The sequence below is a fragment of the Myotis nattereri genome (assembly GCF_964212035.1).
Source record: "Myotis nattereri genome assembly, chromosome: 2".
Taxonomy (NCBI): Eukaryota; Metazoa; Chordata; class Mammalia; order Chiroptera; family Vespertilionidae; genus Myotis; species Myotis nattereri.
In genome coordinates this window covers 133,135,720-133,147,938 of record NC_138076.1, presented here as the reverse complement: position 1 = coordinate 133,147,938, position 12,219 = coordinate 133,135,720, and positions in this window count along the sequence as shown.

The window sequence follows — 12,219 nt, the reverse complement described above, 5'->3', positions numbered from 1 at the left end:
TAGGGGCTCCAGAAAAAGGGAAGTTACCCAGACATTTCAAGGGTATGTTATCACAGATGCAAAAAGACAGAGAGGCTCAGTTAAGGTAAAGGTTGACCTTGTCAGGGAAGATACCGGCCTAGGACGTAACTGCCCACCACAACCGCTTTTAGTTAGTTTAATTTCAGACCATCCTTTGTGGTTACTTTAGGTCTCTGAGTCCGCAAGGCTGCCATGCAGGCCTTCCCTGAGCTTGTCAGGTCAGCATGTGGCCCCTTTCGTCCACAGTATAAAGTAGATATTTATGAGCCCATACTGATATAAACGACTGAATAAGCCAATAAATAAGAAAGAAGAGACAGGTGAGGAGTACATATAATTTCTTTGGTTCTACCATCTCCATTTTTCTATAAAACTAAAATTGTGGTTTTTAAAACACCTATTGAACAATAAAATTAAAAATAGTTAAAATGGTAATGTTTGTAAGAATAGTTTATCACAATAAAAAGTCTGTTATAAAAACAAATAAATAAGTTAGAGGCTAGAGCTGGAATTGTCTTCAGTTGCTGGAGCCATGCTGTCAGGAGCCAGGAGCAGGAATGTGTCCCTCTGTCCTCCTTCCTCCTTCCTTTTTCACTGTAACACCTCCCAGTGGCAGAACCTAAGAGGGAGCTGGTATCAACAGACTGTGCAGTTAGTTTCCAGAGACCCAGTCTCCTAAACTTAGAAATCTGACTTTGGTGCTAAGAGACATCAGGTGAATCACCAGCACAGCTGTCAAGAATTGAACCAGGAACTTAGAGGATGTCATCATGAGCCATCCTTTGACTTTTCTCTCCTCCATATTGGTTTCTTTCTTGGTTAAAAAGCTCACAGAGGCTTGAGGCTCACCTTTTAGGCTCAAGATAATGAGGAAAACAAAAAAAAGTGCATGCAGTATTCTGTGATTGGTATTGGTTAGGCCAGACTGACTTGGATCATCTGACATGCCTTTCCAATCATGTTGCTTTGAACAAGTTATTATTTGATTTGCCATGCCTAGGACTCAAAAGGTAGAGCCATTTAATTCCATCTAATTCTACCCAAAGCATTTAGATTGATAGTGTACCCAGCTATACATGTGATGGATGTAGATGAGAAACTAGCTCCAAAACAAGTGTATATGCCATGAAAAATAGTTTTTTACTTTAGCTGTAGAAGATAAGAAACCATTGAGAAATTTTGAACAGGTTTCAAATTGCCATTTTAGAATAATTATTGCAATAGCATTGTGGAGGATATTTCCAAAGAATTACACTAGAATCAGGACAATGAGCTAGGTTCTATTAGACAATTCCACTACTATAAAATTAAAAGGATTGAGAACCTTATCTAGGAGGCATGTGTAAGAATGAGGAAAAAAGAGAATTATAGTCAGAGCAATGGTACTGCCTACTAACTGAATGTGTAGGGAAGAACAAGAGAGAAAAAGATCAAGAAAAGGGATTTTAAAACCTAAGTGAGTTTAACCATTTCTTGGGAGACTTGTTAAAATACAAGTCCAAATTACCCATCCTCAGATATTTTGTTTAAATCTGGTATAGAATGGGAATTTATTTGAAACTTTCATTTTTAAAAATATGTTTTTATTGGTTTCAGAGAAAGAAGGGAGAAAGAGAAAGAGATGGAAACATCAATGATGAGAGAGAATCATCAATCAGCTGCCTCCTGCATAGCCCCTACTTGGGATCGAGCCCACAACCTGGCCATGTGCCATGACCAGAAATAGAACCATGATCTCCTGGTTCTTGGGTCAACACTCAACCACTGAGCCACAGCAGTGGGGCTTACATTTTCATTTTTAATTAGCACATAGGTTCTGAGGACCACATTTTTTTTTAAATATATATTTTCATTGATTTCAGATAGGAAGGGAGAGAGAGAGAGAATCATTGATTGGCTGCCTCCTGCACTCCCCCTGCTGGGAATTGAGCCCGCAACCCAGGCATGTGCCCTTGACCGGAATCGAATCTGGGACCCTTCAGTCCACAGGCGGATGCTCTAGCCACTGAGCCAAACCAGCTAGGGCTGAGGACCACATCTTAAGAATACAGGTCTAGAATCATTCTCATTGATCTGGCTTGGGTAAAACTGAGTTTTTGGGTAGTTACATGAACCAAGATTAAAAGTAGAGGAAAAGGGAAAAGGTAGAAAAGAGGTAGAATGACCAAGTTATTTTGCCTGGGGCTTTACCAGTATTAGCATTGAAAGTCCTCCATTCTGAGAAATCCCTCAGCCCAGGGAAAAACCAGGGATCACCCAAAATTTGAAGAGAAAAATGTATTTAGTTGAGCAAGAGCAGTTTGGAGAAAGTCTAACTATAGATCTTAAATAGGCAATTATAAATTTAGAAACCAAGAAAAGAGATATGAGCTGGAAATACACATTTAGAAGTCACTACTATAAAGGTAGAAATTTAAGTAATAAAATTAGGTGATACCAGCCCTGGCTGAGTAGCTCAGTTGGTTAGAGCATTGACCCAATATGCCAAGGTTGAGGATTCAATTCCCAGTCAGAGCACATATAAGAATCAACCAATGAATGTATAGGTAAGTGGAATAACAAATCAATGTTTCTCTCTCTCTCTCTTCCTCTTTCTCTCTCTCTATCTCTCCCCCTCCCTCCATCCCTTCCTTTCTTTCTCTAAAAATCAATCATTTTTTTTAAATTAGGTGACACAAGTCAGAATAAATTGCATAAAATAACAATAAGAATAAAGAGGAGAAGAAGGACGGGGAGAGGAGGAGGAAATGTTAATGAATATCAATATTTAAGGAAATATATAAGAAAAGGCATCTGCAAAGGAGAATAAGAAGGCATTTCAATGATGAAGACACTGAGAAGAGTGGCAGAGACGTCGGTGCAAATGATAATACCTGGGAAAAGGAGTGGTCCAGAATATCATGTGGACCAGAAAATCAACGGCTGCAGAGAGGTAGCCAATGATTTTGACATTTAGGAGATCATAAGTAAGTTTAGTAGGAGCATTTTTATTTTTGTGGAATTTTATTTACAGTTTAATTTATGTAGCGCTGTTTTATAATGGTTTGAAGAATTAGTAAGAAGAGAGGAAGGAAGCCAATAAGAATATTTCAAAGAGAGAAAACTAGCCCAAACCAGCAAGTGACAAGCTGAATTCAGCCCATAGAAATCTCTTAACAGACTTTCACAGTTTTTGCTTTGGTTTGGTTTGGTTTTATTAGTTAGTCAGTAGCATTTCACATTGAAGACATTTTAGATAAACTCCAAATTTCCTGGTTTTCTTCAAAAATTAGACATTCTGACATCTGCATGTGTGCATGGCAGGGATCAATCCTTCCAGGGCTCTGCAATTTTCCATTGTCTGCCCTAGGCTTCACTTCTCATTTCCATCAACAGCCACTGGTCTCTGAAGACATCTGAGTGTGAGACCCAGTTATAACATCGAGTTCTAGAAGGAAGAAAAAAAAAACTATTTATATCAAATGACTTGGTCCAGTGAAAGTTTTGACTTTACTGTTCTTTTTAAAGATGGTATGAGCTTGAGACTATCTGTATGCTAACTAGAAGCAAGAGCATAATTATTGAAGCAAAGTCAAACTGTGAGAGGGATGTGATGTAGAACAATGATGGAGAAATCAACCTTGGATGAGAGGAAGGATGCCTCCAGTGAACCCAGCTCTATATATAACGAAGCTATGATTTAAGAATATGATAGTAAATGTAAGTTAACTAACCTCACCTGAGCTAGCTAATTACTAAGGCTTCATTGTAGCCTTAAATAGAATTTGGCAATTAAAAAATAAAAGCCCCAACATTTTCAGTTATACCAAGAAACTAGTATTCGGTTTCCTAGGAGGCCCCAAGCATAGCTCATGTTTTTGTGTTTCTGATGAATTATACCCAGCAGTCCTTCGCTGCTGTGCTGTGCCCTCATGTAAAGGACTGGAGAAAACATGTTTGTATAAATCCAAAGAGTCTGTAAGTCAAGACTGCTACAGCACAAAATGATCCATTTCCCAGCCTTGCCTGGGAGTCTTTTTTTACACATACATACCCTTCTCATGAAGTTAAAATTTATTTTTGTTCTGGTTGATGTACTGGGGCCAAGTGAAACCACAAAGTATATTACCTGAGTTGCAGTTTCATATGAACTAGTTAGAAAAAGTTGATGACAGTGGCATGTTTCTAAAGACGGGGCTAGGCTCTGGAAATGCCGTAAACTGAACCTCTGATGGGTTTGGTATATCATCCAGGCCCCTCCAAATAAAAATGCATATACTAGATAGTTCACTACTATTATACAGTTAAGATAAAATTTCTCATTCTAACATCAGGATCAACCACAACACAGCTTGATTTACATAAATTAAAACTCAAGACAACCTATTGTTGTCTTGTCTACTTGGCAGATCAAATTATTTCCTGGATCATCCTGCTGAGTCTGGGGCAGTTGTTCTTTTTCCATAATAATGATGAGCTCAATGTTTAAGTTGCCTTAATGTCTCTGATGGATCCACATTATGGCAATACTGAATCATTATAGATTTATTCATAGCAATAATTAGGGTTTAGAAGTCTAAAAGCAGTCCTAAAGAAAATACTATCTAGATGTAAGCATGAGTAAAATACTATAATTCTTCCAACTTTAGAGAAACCAACACTTGATATATATTTTCACAAGTATTTGAAAACGGAAAAGCATTATAACCACCATATTAATATTAAAAATGATGACTGTTGAATAATGATGGAGAAATCAACCTTGTAATGAAGCTATGATTTAAGAATATGAGAGTGAATGTAAGTTAACTAAAATCACCTGAGATTGATAATCACTAAGGCTTCAATGTCAATTTTCTGTAGAACTATGGCCCCTTAACAGAAAGATATTACAATAGAGAAGGAAATATATATATATATATGTGTGTGTGTGTGTGTGTGTGTGTGTGTGTGTGTGTGTGTGTGTGTGTTATGAAAATGAAATGAGACTTTTGAATCAATCGCCTACTCATTTTCAAGTAACTCTCTTTAGTCGTACTGGAACCATGCAGGTCAGCCTGATGTAATCTTACCTGGCAGTCTGAAAATGAATGGATTTATTTTAAATCTTAAAATTTATCCATTTCTCTTGTGTGTATGCCTCTGAAGTTTTTCTAAAAGATTTAGCTAAATTGGGGGCACAGCATGCATTTATTCTTACTCGCTTTCAAACTGATTCACAAAAGAGAATGCTAAGTAGCCTTCTATGACCCAGTAGGCACAGCAGGTCAGAGGGCTGAAAAGAAACATGAGATGAGACTAAGCCCCTTGCTCTTCTATGTACCTTTTTACAATTTCTCTCAGTTAATTTTAATTTAAACAGAATTTCGCTCCCATGTTTTTCTTCTCAACACAGTAACATTTCTTTACAAAGGCTTTGATTCTTCTCCAAAGATGAGAGAGCAAATGAAAAAGTTATTGAAACTGAGGAAGAGTTATGATCCTTTCTAGCCTGGATATATTTTATAATTCCCCAGTCAGATACCCTAACACCTAACCTCAAACATGTTATAACTTTCTAGCCTTCTCAGAATTGATGATATCAGTATATTCATTAATTTCCACCTCAAGAGGACTGATTCAAAAAACACCTACTACTATTTATCTCCTTCCCTTCTTCCTGTTCAAATTTTTTTGTCTGTGTTAGTTTTCTGTTGCTGCTGCAACAAATTATTACAAATGTAGTGGCTACAAACAACACCAATTTATTATCTTCCAATTCTAGAGGTTTGAAACCTAATGCAAGATCTCCCTGGCTCAAATCAAGTTTTTGGAAGGGGTCCTTCTGAAAGCTCTGTAAGACAATCCATTTCCTTGCTTTTACTAGATTCTAGAGACGTGTATTTCTTGACTCATGGCCACCTTAAAACATTTTTAAAGCCAGCAAGTCTTTCTCAGCTGGCATCACTCTGATCTTGTTTCCATCACCCTGTATCTAACTCTCTCATATCTCTCTCTTCCATGTTTAAAAATCCTTGTGATTTCATAGCACCCACAGGGGAAAATCCAGGATAATCCTTATTTTAATGTCAGTTGATCTTAATCCCATCTTGAATTTTAAATGTCCTCTGCCATGCAACTTAACATACTCATCAGTTCTAGGAATTCAAATTTGATCATCCCCTAGAGGCCATTATTCTGCCTACTACAGTCTCTAAAAGTTCTTCCAAAATTTCATCTTGAAAACTCATATAAATGCAACCTTTATTCATTAGGACCCGATTTCACTTCATTTTTCAAAACTTTTCCAAGATTGTAGTGTATTGGCACCATGCTATTGTGAAAAAGTATTGAGTAGGACTCAAAAAGCTTAAATCCAACTCCTGGCTATCCCACTAATTTGGTCAAGATATTTAACACTTGTAAACCTCAATTTCTATGTTTATTTAAAAAAAAAAAAAAAAGAGGTAAGAAATAGTTCACACTTAATTAGCTCACAGAATGTTATGATGACCAAGTGGGTTGGTGACTTGAATGGTCCTTTAAAACTAATTAACTTAGACAAATGGCAAGTCAAAGAACAGGGATGTAAGCTTTAGAGATACACTGGCCTGTGCTAAAGTCCTGGCTCTTTCATGTGACTCTGGGATAGTTTCTTAAATTCTCCAAATCAGGTTTGCCATCTATAAAACAAAGCTAACCTCTCAGGGGAATTAGAAAAATATAAATCAGATAAAACATGTAAAAGTGCTTAGAACAGTGCTAAAAGTGCCTTCTAAGCACCCATTGTTAGCTTTTATTTTATTGAATTTATTGTGGTTAAATTGGTTAATAATATATAGGTTTCATTGTTATAATTATGATAATTATTAAGTGATTGAACTAATTTGCTCATTGAGTTTTCCAAAATTTTAATTTTAGAGGAAGTGAGATTATTGTTCAACTCTGGTTAGTAGGTGGTTAGCACAATTTATCTGTAAAAGATTTTTAAATATTTTCCCATTTTAATCAATAAATCAATCTTTAAAAGTACATTAATGCAGCAAAATGCTCTAGTTACAAATATTTTCCTACCACAAAACTAGAATCACCCATTCCTCCATAAAACCCTGGTTTCTTTTCATGTTAAATATTACTTAGAAACTCATATCTAGGCACCAAATATTCTCATTGCCAATGACTTATCATTGATTCTGGCCCAGTTCTATGGACAGAGCTAGGAAATAAACATATATTTATAATCCACAAGGATTTTCTTTACTTGGGGATTTCACCTACCCACACAAGAACCCTGATTCCCAAAAGCATCAATAGATTTATTCATTTGTTTTATCCTTCAGGGCACACAAAATAATTCCAGAACTATAAACCAATATTATTATCAACAACAACAAACCTATGAAGTGAAGTACAGGGTTTGTTTGGGGTTTTTTGTTTTGTTTTGCTTGCATTTTTTTTTTTTTATCACAAGGGTGAGAAATATTTTCAAGTTTCTTAAATAACACCTATTTCAGTCAAATCAACACCTTTAGTGTTCAATTTTCCTGGAGCTTTTCACAAATTATTCTGAGATGAATTGATTCTTTTATTTTTATTTCTAAAGCTAGAGGCCTGGTGCACAAAATTCATGCATGGGTGGGGTCCCTAGGCCTGGCCGGAAATCAGGGCCGATCAGGGCCAGGCTGATCAGGGGCGGGCCAGAGAGAGGCGATGGTCGCCAGTCCAGGCACGAAAGGAACAGATGCTGGATGCTAATGCTGCTGTCGCTGGTGCTCTGCCACCGTGCAGTTCCTCACCTCCCCCCTCCTCATTCCCTTGCCACCACACCTCCACCACAGCGGGCAGGTGGCAGGCCAATTGGGGCCTGCTGGCTGAGGGGAGGGACGGGGCATGGGAGGTTGGCCACTGGCCCCCCTAGGAAAGGGGCCACATCCACCACCACCCATGCCCGGTTCCCCCTCCCAGCCCAGGGGCCTGCCGGCCAGGGGGAAGGACCACAGGAGGTTGGCCGACCAGGGGAGGTTGGCTTTGGGAGCACACTGACCACCAGGGGGAAGTTCCTGCATTGTGCATCTGCCCCTTGGTGGTCAGTGAACGTCATCGTGACCAGTTGTTCCAGTCGTTCTGGTCATTCCAATCGTTCAGGTTGTTCCAGTAGCTTAGGCTTTCATATATAGAGATATTTGCCTCTTTCTTCCATTTCTTTCCAAAGTTTGGTTGACTCACAGAATGGTTAGAATTGTTCTGCTATTTTAATTTCTTCTTTATTTCTGTAGAATATTTAATTTCACTGCCTGTTTCCTTCTTTTCTTTCACCAACAGAACTCCAAGGGAAGCTCCTGACTCCAAGTCTCCCCCCACTACCTCAAAAGAGATGCTTTCCCTGAACTTTCACCACTGGTTCTATGCACCTTCATACCTTTCCCTTCTATCTTCCAGTAACCAGGGCTCTGGCCAGCAAAGTCTCTGACATGCTCTCAGTATTTCTTCATTAAGCATGTTGACTCTTACTGTGTGTTATTTTATTAGTGTTTATCACTATTTGGTTCCTATCACTTTTCCTGTTTTCTGCTGAGTCTCTGACTGACTCCCTACACAGCCATACATTCTGAGAATGAATGTGTTTAATCTGTATGTTTATTTAACTACCTATACATAATTTGGAATCTGTAATACTCTTGGTGTTCTAATTATGCCATAGGTATCAATTATAGCTAATTTTATTTTCTCTTCTCATTGACTTGCATGGCTTTTGGGGAGATATTTAGAAATTTTTATTTAGACTACTGCCTATACCTATAGATAGCTGGAATTCATAATCATCATTTCTTATTCCTTGTAATTACTAGATAGGACAGATATAATATTAAGGAAAATAACTGATTCAGAAGTCTAGAGATTGGTTCTTCTTCAATAAAATATTTGTAACTATAACATGCCTTATGGTTCCCATCTGGTATGCATTGGCCCAAAGCTCATCTGTTGCTGATTTTCTTGGCTCTTACTGATTTCCTCAGCCCTTTAATTCTAAGTGTTCCATTAGCATTTTTCCCTGAGCATATCTTTCCATCATGATCCTAATTTGTTTTGACTTGTTTCACTTGTTCTTGAAGCTCTGCCCTTCAGTTTATCCCTCAAATACTTGAGAAAGTCTACACACTTCCTTAACACTTCATATTCCTCTGTATTGTTTGAAAGCTTAAAAAATAAATTATATTACATAAGGACTTTTAAAGTAAAAGTGCTTTGTAAAGAGAATAGAATCATATTCTATTATTAACCCTATTTTATCATAGAAGGAATTTATTTAGGTCTCAGTTATTTCAAGGTTATATAGCAAGTTTATATGAATTTGTAGTCCTGGTTACTAAATTTTTCACTCTCATGTCTTACACATGGACATCTTCATCTCAAGTATTTTTAAACTTCAGCTGAAACAGGGTTCCTCAAACTCTAAGACCATCAACTTGAAATACCTTTGCTCAATTTTATGTTGGAAAAAAAGTGAGTATATTTTCAACCTTCCCTATTGGTACTCATTATTACTCCATCTACTCCATTCTTATATGCACTCACTTTATTCTTGCATCCATTTGTGTTTATTTTTTATTATTATTGATTTCTGAGAGGAAGGGAGCGGGAGAGATAGAAACATCAATGATGACATAGAATATTGATCAGCTGCCTCCTGCACACCCCACACTGGGGATCAAGCCTGCAACCTGGGCATATGTCCTGACTGGGAATGGAACTGTGACCTCCTGGTTCATATGTCCAAGCACAACCACTGAGCCACACCAGCCAGGCCATTTATGTCTATTTTAATATCTGAGTGTTTTTTCACAATTTAGAGACAAGGATTTTCTTCTCAGTTTTTCCTATATCACTGTTTTTTTTTAAATGGCCAAGTTTAATCAGAAATGTTTCATATGCTGAAAAAGTTCCTGAAAGCACATTTATAACTGAGGAAATTCCTACTCATCCTTGTCTTCCCTGTTGCTACACACTACTCACATCTGTTACGTTCTCTTTTTATTCTCATCATAAATTTCTTCAAGCTTTCCATATTTCAATGCTCATTTTAACAACTATAGTAGAAAGATAAAAGAATATTAGTAAGGATGAATAGAAAGCTCCTTGATCAATAAACTTCTATTCTCTAATATCTCCTATGCCATGAGAATATATTCAAGAGGAAGAAAGAAAAATATGGTTTCAAGTCTTGGGGGGTCTGGGATGACAACACCAGAGTAATTTGCTAGATTTTAGTCACTAGACTAAGAGTGAGAGAGATGAGAGCACCAAGGCTAACAAGTTGGGAAGACAGTAGAGGCACAATTCCACCTGGCACTCTGAGATTAGAAGCCATGTAAAACTGACAAATGATTACTTGGGGAAATGTAAAAGCATGCTTGGTCACTGCGATTACATTACTCAGTTTAAACACGAGATGCCCTTAAGTGTTCTCAGAGAGGAATGAAAGGAAGTATGAGGATTTTCCCAGTAGGTATTGGTATGTGGGGAAAGTTCATTTCTACTTTATTCATACTGAGTAATTATGGTCCTGCATTAATAAAAAGATAATTTAACATTCTTCCAGCCTCTAAAGGGGAGCGAAGGATTCAATTTTCCCCAAGATAATGCACATTTGACATAGTCGCCAAACTATAAAAATAATAGTCATTGTAGACTTTCTGCTTCTATGTTCACCAATTGCACTAAGAGTTGGAGATACATTAGTCCAGTTCAGTTTCAATTATTTAGACTTCTCATTAGAGAGAGGATTGATAACTACAGTTTTGCTAATAGCACAAAAGCTTTCTGTGATCTACATTTAATTTAGGCCAATTCCCAGCACAGTGTGAGCTACTGTACAGTCAATGAAATAAGACAACCTAATTTTCTCACTTCATGCAGTTAGCTACACAGAGGCTGTGCCATTTGCCATTCTCTTACTGTGTAGATCTTAATTTAAAAGGATTTTTTAAAATTGCTGACACTGTTACAGATGTCCTCCATTTCTCCCCCCTTTACCCACCTCCACTCAGCCCATGACCTCCTCTCTCTGGCCATCACCACACTGTTGTCTGTGTCCATGGGCTATGCATATATGTTCTTTGTTCTTGTTGTATGGTTTTTAATCCTCACCCGAGGTTATGGGTTTTTTATTGATTTTTAGAGAGAGAGGAAGACAGAGAAACATCGATCAGTTTCCTTCCATACACATCCCTGACCAGGGATTGAACCACAACCTAGATATATGCCCTGTACAGGAATCAAACCAGAAACCCTTTTGGTGTACGGGACTACATTCCAACCAACTCTGCCATCCGGCAGGGCAACATACATGTTCTTTGGCTAATCTCTTCACCTTCTTTCATCTCTCCCCCTCTTCCCCTCTCCCCTGACCTCTGTCAGTCTATTAATTTTATCAGTTTTAAAATATCAGGGTCTGCCTGCTTATAATGTCACATGTTCTAATTAGAAGTTGAAAAGTTTGATAAAACCTAAGTGCAAATATTTTTAAACAATTGATGGGGTAAGTATAACTCTAGCTTCATGTCTGTTTGTTTATTTATGTCAAGTTCTTCTGTAAGAATAATCACTTAAATCATGTGAGTATGTTCCAATATTTCCCATCTAAAAGAGTCTTTTCCAAAGGATATTCCAAGAAACACTTTTTCCATATATGTTAATGGATATTAATGCAAAGCACAAAGGAAATTATATATTAAGTAAAAAAATATGCCTCTCCTTCATAAAAATGTTCATAACTTTTAATATGATATTATATATTAATCTCTAAGAGTACTGTGGAGTAAGTAATGTTTCTTAACTTAACTTGGCAAAGGTATCCTCTTTTTATCAATGACCACCAATCAGGTACTAGGAAATGTTGATCTAATTTAAAAAAACTTTACCTTAAAATATATGAGAATGTGTCAGGCCTCTCTTTCATTCCTGCCACAGACATTAAACCTCCAGGTTCAAGAATTAATAAAATACTCCAAACAACATCTAAACCAAACTCAGACATTTATTCAAAAAATACATGATGAGGTGTTATCTTTTACATGTGAATCATACTGGGCCTTAAAATTAATGTGAAATGAATATTAAAAATTACTAATAAATGATTCTTATGTGTAAGAGAACCAATGCAAAAGGGGAGAGACTGAGGCAGTTTTTAGAAAGAGTAGCACATTAGTTAATGTTCCATTTGCCATTTTTTGATGAGCA